General features: G+C 39.7%; 1 long non-coding RNA gene across 1 annotated transcript; it reads right to left on the bottom strand.

The window, feature by feature from the left end:
- Positions 1-2: 2 nt before the first annotated feature.
- LOC106960633 (uncharacterized) lies at positions 3-1010 on the bottom strand. The gene is made up of 2 exons (XR_001427611.1): positions 312-1010; positions 3-261 (listed from the first exon to the last, which is right to left on the bottom strand). It is a non-coding gene; the product is annotated as an uncharacterized LOC106960633 (long non-coding RNA).
- Positions 1011-9291: the final 8281 nt, after the last annotated feature.

The raw sequence follows: 9291 nt of genomic DNA on the forward strand, positions 1-9291 counted from the left end.
TTTTTTTTTTTTGTTTTTTTCCAAATTCTTTTAAAAAAAAAAAAAAGATAAAAAAAACCCAAAAACCTGTGTTTTTAAGGGTGAAGAGGATAAAGGATCATATTGTTTTTTTTGTGTCAATAAATTCAAGTTTACTGTGGCCATCCCACTCCTGTATCTCTTTTGAAGCATTAAAACCTATCTGCATGCATGAAACTGTAAAGTTTTTTTCCTCGTGTTATAAGTTTGTTTGAGCCACATGATCTCCACACAGCGACCGCTCTCCCCACCCCCCATGACCCCTCACCCCCATGTCCCCTCACCCCCATGACCCCTCACCCCCATGACCCCTCACCCCCGTGTCATCATGATACATCCGTTTTGCCGGTGCCACCGATGGGACGAGCGACAAAGGTCACGTCCGAGCGTGTGAAGTGGAGAAACAAACAATGATGAACTTGTAACTCTTACCAAAGCCAATGTCCATATGTAGTATATTTATTGTGATATTTAAAAATAAAAAATAAATGATAAATGATACCAATAGTGAAAGTGTAAAACTCCCGCTCTTTACATGCACACTGGAAAGTACAAATTAAATTGTGTACACGCCATCTGACACAATAATCCTCCTTAGTGGCGATTTTTGTCACACATGCAGTCGGCCAAAACATATTTTTCCTTTTTTTTTTTTTTTTTTTTGCTTTTCTTGTAATCTGTTGGCCGTGTGTGTAACTTTTTAAGGTGGGATTGCGTAAATGAACAACTGGGCGCCTTCTCAGTCAGTTTTGAAGTTTATTAAAGTTTATTTATGTCTTTCGATGTGTTATAACACAGTTCTAGCTCCACAGATGTACCACAAGAAGGAAGAACTCCGGCCACATCTTCATCAGATTCCTGCCTTTACTTTGTTTTTTTTTGTATGGAAACCGTCAGTGGCGGTCCTCACTTTAATATAGTCCTGGGCAAGCCTCTTCCTCCGAGGCCCCTCAACCCCCCACTCACCACCTCAACAAGGCCCATTTTGCAAACTGAGTTTTAATTATGTACATTATAAGAACCATTGAAAAGGAAACACACACACACACACACACAAATTGGTTTGGCTTAATGTATTGTGCTTTTTAAAACATTTTTTTCATAGATCTTGACGAAGTCGAGAGACTGAAACAGACAGGCGCAAACACAGGCTACATGAAGTACTAAGTAGAGATTGCTGCAGGTTTTTGTAAATAATTCCAATCTGTCTGTTTTATGAAATATAATAAATAAATGTTTCACACATCTCAAACGGCACCAGTAAAAGAATAATTCAGCCTAAACGTCCTGCTTTGTGGGCTTGTTTTAATCCAACGTGGTGTTACTACCAAAACAAAAAGAGTGTTTCTTTATGTTTTCATGAAGAGGCTAAAGAATGACACACTGGAAAAACCCAAACTGTCTTTTAAAGAATCTTGACTCGGTGCAAAAAGTTTCGGTTCAGATGTGATGAGAATAAAAACATTCGATTTTAAAGTAGAGACGGATGTACACACCAGAGTCTTCAAAGAAACACTGAAGCACTGCTTTAATCGTGTGCCAACCTGATGTTGTAAATTAAATTAATTCAAAATAATAGGCCAAATGTACCTAAGGGGGATATTTATAAAAAAAAAAGTACTTGCTACCCCCATGTTTTTGCTGCCCTGGGCAGTGAACCATGTCCATACAAAAACAACTGCAGCAGCGATTGATGCACAGTTAATGCACAATTAACACACTTCCATCCCCATCCAAGTGCATGCATTTTGCTATCTTGAGTCGTACATTATTTACGGAGCGATTGGATGTGGACATTTGCCGCAGGGTTTTTTTTCTCTCCCAGTGAACTTGCTAATATAAGTTATGTTAACCTTGTCGTGCGCCACTAATTTCAATAATCTGCTTTGATCAGATGTGTGCAGCACTTCAAGCATCTCATTAAGAGAAAACATCGCACACAGAGCATAAAGCCCAGCGCAGCAAACCTAATATATAAATATATATTTCTATATATAAAAGGTTGGTACCATCATCAATATTTAATGCGGTGTTTACAGGATGAATTCATAATGATCAAAGTGCCAGAGGTAGTGAGTGAAACCAAAGTCAGATCTCCGTCTAAGCACACAGTGACATCGAAAAGGCAGTTATGATAAGTGGGACATGTACAGTAAATAGGTTGGGAAATGGAGATAAAATAGGAAGAGCTCTGGTCCCTTTAGTTTCACAGTCACATGGTAAATCACACAGAAAGTAGAACGGTGGAGTGTATGAGCTGGAGAGAGGACAGTATATTCAGAGTATGATAATAACAATTTAGAATGTAAAGATGTTATGTTAAAAAAAAAGACCAAGTAGTAAAAACTAGTGTGTAATTTGGCAACTTACAGTTGAAACCATAAGATTACATTAACAGAACATTGTCTTAAATTAAATCAGACCAAACTTCTCTTGTTTTAGCTCAGTTAGAGTCACCAAAAATGATTCCTGTTTGCTAAATGCAACAATAACGAGAGGAAGGATATGTCACAGATTTAAAATGGCACTATGTGTCTGGCTAAAACACAACACTGGCCCTTTAAGGCCACACCTGGAAGACAGTGCTTCCTGGTTGATTTGACAGGAAAGTCAAAGGAAAGCAGACAAGGTATCAAGAAGAGAATTTTGCAGATGCACCAGTCTGGTTTGTCCTGGGGAACAATTTTCAAGTCCTGGTAAGAGAGTGATATTGTCCACAGTGAAATGTGTTCTGTAATGACATGCATTGAAAGGCCGCCGAGCGAGGAGGAAGCCATCCCTCCAAAAGAAACAAAACATTTTCATTTTTGAGTCCTGTGGTTTGATGAAGTATATTTTTTTATCCAGACTGTGGAGGAACACCAATGCAACCGGCTATAAAATGTCATCTTGACATCTGTCATGATGAAAACCTTTTTGTTTCTCCACACCATCACACAGCCTCCACCGAAAGCGTGTTCGACATCTGAGAGCGTTCCAGAACATTGTCTGGACTCTGCTGCTCGACCCGAAACACATAATCTTTACAAATATGAAACCATTTAGAGAGAACAGCCTTTGACTTTATCGCCAAAAAGCATTATCACAAAAAGGATTCATCAGTCACAATCAAGCACAAACTTCCTGTCTATTAGTCCTAAGTTTACATTCGTATTTTTGAGTTACTCAGTCACCAACAGTGGCGCCAACAAGAAATGACAAGTGGGAACAATAATCAACCTGGTTTTAGTAATGGATCACAATAACACATTTTGCTGTCCCATCCCAGATGGTATTGCACTAAACAATTATATTGAAAATATAACTGTTTATTGGAAATATAATTGTTTAGCGAGTACAGACATTCTGAACCGTTTTCAAGTAATACGATGCTAATGGCATAATGCAAACACACCCTGTTGTGACTTTTTTACACTTATATGTTGTTCAGTATATTTTGCATGATAAGTGACTGATTTACAATTATACGTTAAGCATAATTTACATGATGATTGTTATTAATTGTATTGAACATGACTGTATATAATTACAAAGGTGAAGTGGAATATATTTAAAGTGTGAGACATGATTTGTTTGAATAGAGGAAGTCTTTTATTTTGAAGAATGCTTAACAGGATCTGGTTCTGTTTCGTCAATACCTTGCTTTTGTTGATTTTTGGTTGCTAGGTTACGAACAGCTGTCGCCGTTTTTTTCTCTTCAATAAAAACTGAACAGAAAGGTTCAGTAACAGACATACGAGCCTCCGTCATGTTTGAAGAAGCTTTACTCCGTAACACGCCCTCCCAAAGATCAATAAACTTTCATTTCTATTTGAACATTTAACACTGGAACTGGAAGACATTTTAAATATGCAAAATGAATAAACAACAAATAAAATGGATATTTTATTTTTTGAGACTAATGAACCAGACTGAAGGTTTTGTCATGCAGTTTTTGGTACAAAGAGAGAAAGAGAGGCATGAGAAAACACAGAATCATGTATACAGAAATGACTGAGCTCACTTTATTTGATCATACTTTTAACTGATGAATTGCTTAGTGTGGCAGGCTTAAACACTTGGCAAGACAAGTAGAAAAAGTTTGATCAATAATGGACATGAATGATTAGTTCAAAGCTTATGAACCCACTAAGTACTGGCTTCCAAGTGACAGCAAAACGAAAAGAGCTAGAGTGGCAGAATGACCCAACATGTGGGTCAGTAGCAGCTGTAAACAGTCCTGACTCGACCCATGTGACCCCCTGCAGCGCCAGCGGCTGGTTCCCAGCAGTGAGTCTCTGGATCCTCCTGGCAGAACGACCTGACACAACATCTGAGACGCTCACAGGAGTTCCACTCAGTGGTCACACCGCACTGGTCAGAGGAACACTGCTGGTCCTATGAGGGCGGCTACCTCAAGGGTCACAGTGTTGATTCAGAGATACAAAAATAACCAGCCAGCTGGGGCTTTATCTTTTTTTTATTTTTCCTTCCTCTCTAGCTTTTGACAGTTTTTTTTTTTTTTTTTTTTGCAGAAAGAAGCAGGTAATGATGGCGCTGCTGGGCAGCTGTTCTGCTGTTGTCTACTCCATCACCGTTTCATGTGAAGCCTGTCTACCAGCTGTGTACGCTCACAGAGTCTCTGCTGTGGAGACGAAGAGCGTTTGAGATGATTCTTTTCTTTCTTAGAAGTCAAAAAAACCATGCGCTCTGAGACAGCTGTGCAAACGATGAGGCTGTTGTGATGTTGCGAATGTCAGATGGGTTAGCGCAGGTTTGTTGATGAATTTTGAGGTCATGAAAGGTCAACCAGACCCTCCCCAGCTTCTTCAAATCAGACAAAATTGGTGTCAATCAACTCAACTAAGTTTGTGCTGGTTTGTGCAGCAAAATTTTTTGTTTGTGCTGCTTTGGCTTTGAACATATTAATGAAAGTTTAAAGGTCAAAAGGTCAACCAGCCCGCCAGCCCTTCCAAATTTTTGCAAAATCAAAATGACCTTTAAACTTCTTTAATTTTCTTCTTCTAGGATCATTGCTCCCCTTGCTTGATGTTTCACTTTAGTCAATAGCTTTGATTACTGTTTTATAACCTGACCCTGCTTTAGACAGCTTCCTAACTTTGTACCATGGTCTTCATAATGCTGTTCATTCCCTCTTGGTCTCTAACGAACCTCACAGAACATTTTATTTTTACTAAGAATAAATTACACATATATGGATTCCATAAGGCCTCTCCTGATTTTATTTAATGGTATTGGAGTAAATGGGAGCATAAAAAAAGACAATTTGTCAATTTCAGATTTTTATAAAAAAATTTATATATATATATATATATATATATATATATATATATATATATATATATATATATATATATATATATATAAATGAAATGAATGTTAAAGGTTTGTGAAATCAGACGCATGCATGGTCTTCATTGGAGACGCATCGCCGTCAGTCAAGCCAAACTAGTCAGTAAAATAGATTTAATTTAAATTAAAAGAGGTTAAACACCTTGGAATCAAACAAAACATTCTGCTCCTAAAAAAAAAAAAAAAGTAGAAAATCTGGTGATTTGTGCAGGAGGAAAAATTAAAGATGGGCTCTGATTTCCTACAGGTTCCCATTTGTATCACAATTCTTTAGTTTTTCCAAAACTCCCTTTTTTTCTTCTCCACATTACTGGCAAATTATCTGCTGCATTTAAACAGCAGCCCATAAAATGATAAACAGATGTATATTTAATTTTCTATTTGAGAATAAGGGGAACTTTTACTCTCCATCTATAAAGTCGCATACAGAATAATTCAAATATACTTTCACCAGACTGCAGATCGTAAAAAAGGGGGAAAAAGCACTTAAGCTTTACAGCAATCTCCCACCCCGAAACACAGACTTACTGTAAATATTGCAAAGCAAAGTTATCACAAAGAATCTTGGAAACTTTTCTTTCCCTGTATTTTTGAGACAAGATATCCTACTGGAAACTTTTCTTTTTGTCCTTTTTTTTTCTTTTTTTTTAATAATTAAAGACACCTCACTTGGCATGAACTAGAGGCTCACCTAAAAAACAAAAGCGTAAGGTTGAAACAGTTGGGTCACAAAAAAAAAAAGAAAAAAAAAAGAAAAGAAAAGTTTCTGTGCGCTGCGGTTTATTCTGCCTGTCTCGTCATTCCGTGACAAAGTACGGCTCTGTTTGGGGAAAAAAAAACTGCAGAGCTTTTCACAGGAAACCCAGGAATACAAAGGAAGCAGTCAGAACCCAGACACGTTTTTTTTTCCTTTTTTTCTGGATGTCATTACGGTGGCAGAGAAGCTGCTGCCTGCTGTGTTTTATCATAACACTTCACTGCTACGCTTACAGGATGTCTTTATGAACTCCCTCTTTGTACGAGATGTTAATATATCAGTCGTTGACATTTATTCTTTTATTGCTCTTCTTTAAAGATTGCTTAAGCAAACCAATTACCTAAATAAGCACCTTTTATTGCCAGCTGTTAATGTGTGGTCTGCACTTTTTAGGGAGGAGCTTATAAAGGTCGAGTGTCAGGTGTTTAAATAGAGATTTTGGACGCAGCCCCCTGTGTTAATGCGTAATTGCTTTGAGCCTGTGAAACTCTCGCTAACAGAGCCCATTCATCGCCAGGCCCCAGCACCACTGACCTACTTACATATGAATCAGACAGCAGAAGATAGTGTTGCAACACAGCCTGGTGACATATTGGGGAAAATTAATACCGGGGCCTTTTCTGCTCTAATAGCCTTTAAGATTGAAGACTGGCTGCGGTTCAAATTGCTGCCTTTTCTAATGTGATTAGAGTGACGAGTCGCCCGAGCGCAGCACGCCGCCGCATCTTTCAAATATCACTCCACGCCGGCGCCGACGACGCCGTTCAGGCCCGGTAATCGCCGGTTTACTTTTACTGGGATGGCATTTTGCAGAGGCAGAGGCAACCTTTTGCTTCCATTCTTGACTGAAAACAATAGAGACTGAAATGAAGACATACCTATTTGAACGTCTAAAAAAGGGAAAAAAAAAAGAAACTGTATTCTGCCACAGTTTATGAAATGAGTTTGGAAAAACATATTATACCTTTGACACTACGCTGATCGTGATGCTGCAGCAGACATAAAAAGTCTGTCTATTTCCTTATCCATGTATATGAATATGAAATTTTAAAGTGGTAGTGAAGACATCCCTGTTGCCTGGGCAACGCTTTTTCTTTTTGTTTTGGATGCCCTCTAGCCACCGTCTCAAAGCCAATCACAGTGACCAAAGGAATTGCAACTCTTATTATTAAGAGTCGCAATCCTCTTAATATGAAAGTTAAAAAAAACAAAAAAACAAACAAAAAAAACAATATAACTACTTTAGAACCATCAGTGGCTAATATGGCACAAATATTTAACAATGTTAAAGGGACGATATTATGCATTTCCAGGCACATAGCGGCATTTTTTTTTTAACACAGTCAAGTGTTACGTTCAGTTGTTATAAAAATGCTTTACAAATCAAATGTAACATAAAACAAACTTGACTGCATAATTTGACGCCTTGAAATCGGGCCTTTGTCTCTTTAAGAAGCTCCTGCTCTTTATAACGCTCTGCCGTCAGCACATCATCACAACGCTTCTCATTATGCCATATACAACTGGAGCGCTGAGCTGAGCGGTAGTTTGTATGATAAGCTAAGCAGACATGCAGTTCCACCAGGTGTTTGCTGATTGCTGCTGCCACTAGTCTAGGGGAGCTTGGTGGGAGAGGGACGCTCTGTAAGGCCACAGCTCCAAGGAGGAGCTTTCTCGAAATAGGCGGCGCTTTGTGAGGGCAAGCGTTTAGGCGCCTCTGAACGGTTGCCATGGGAGATTCAAGGATTCTCTGACAAACAACGTGAATCCCTCCTCATCAACGGGAACAGTTTCCATGATTCTTCTTGTATTTTCAGACTGTCAGAATTTATATGCTGATAATGATATTGGGATTTTCCATGACTGGATCGCGACAAGGCAGATTTTCACTTGAAAACATCTTTAATTTCCCTCAGGAGTTGCCTTTCTGCCACGGCTCTAGTTTAATTAAAACTTTCAAGGAGAATAAAACACAGTTGAATATGACAATCTAATTTCAATATGATTATTAGGAGACTAGCACGATCATCATCCGTCCTCCACCTTCCTAGAGGGAGGTTTTAAGAGGAGCAAAAAATAAAGAAGCGCAAGAACGCGATGAAATATTGTGCTGATAAAAGAGCCGATGGGAGAGGACTGCAGGGAAAGAAAAGAAAGTAAAGCAGCGATGGAGAAGCGATCGGGACGGGATGTTTGATGTGTAAATACGCCACAGTCGGCGAAGTTTTCCCTGCAGACGCTCAGGTAAATACCAAATGAGACGGGGTTCAGATTTAGAAAAAAAAAAAAAATATGCAAAGTGTCAGCAGAGATCATTAACATGCCGAGACTCATCAAGCTTTGTTCCTCTCCGCCTTTGTCATCGGGGATGGCAGCATATGGGACGCAGCTGAATTCGGTTCCTCAGATGATGGGAGTCTCTGGGGTGAAAGGCCTCAAATGTCTCAGAACATGAAAGCAGAGCAAAGTTTCAGATTAGAAATAGTCAAATCTTCCACGAGGAAGATTTGACTTTTGGTCAGGTGGATCAGCACCTAAACTGTGCGGCGGTTGTGAGGAAGACATTGTGATGCTGAAAGCGAAGCAACGACGAACAGCCAACGGCCTCGCTCCGAAAAGGGGTTTCTGCAGGAGAGGCCTCGTCCCGCCGATGTCAGAACACGGCACTTGATTTAATTAGATCGTCTTGTTTCGCGTCCAGAAGGAAGAGCATATGGTCCTGCACTTTTCTCCCTCCCTTTCACTTGCATGCGGTCGCTCTGTTCTATTTTCAGGATTGCGTCGAGTATCGGCTTTGAAGCGGCCGGGCTTCTCCGAAACACTTTGTTGCCCCCCCGCAGAGAGACGGGGTCACAGAGACCCGCGTGGCGCGGGACCCAAACAAACAACATCCAAGGACAGGCCCCGAGTACCAGCGTTAATTATTTCTCCATGACTCAGCAAGCATGTTTTTGTTTTTTCCCCCCTCTTGACGGCGTTCAATGGAGACAAACAGGGCCGGGGTAAATTATTCACCAATGTGATGCATTTCTGCTGTTCAGTTTAGGAGTTGTGTGCACTTTTGACTTCTGAAAACCCGGCACGGCAACAAGAGAACGCCGTCCTCCAACTCTCATCTGAGTCGGATTTAAAGATCTCTCTTTCCAGAAGAGGATGCAGCAAAA

This window comes from Poecilia latipinna, unplaced genomic scaffold, assembly GCF_001443285.1.
Source record: "Poecilia latipinna isolate Pla-1442-1.1 unplaced genomic scaffold, P_latipinna-1.0 Scaffold1204, whole genome shotgun sequence".
NCBI lineage: Eukaryota > Metazoa > Chordata > Actinopteri > Cyprinodontiformes > Poeciliidae > Poecilia > Poecilia latipinna.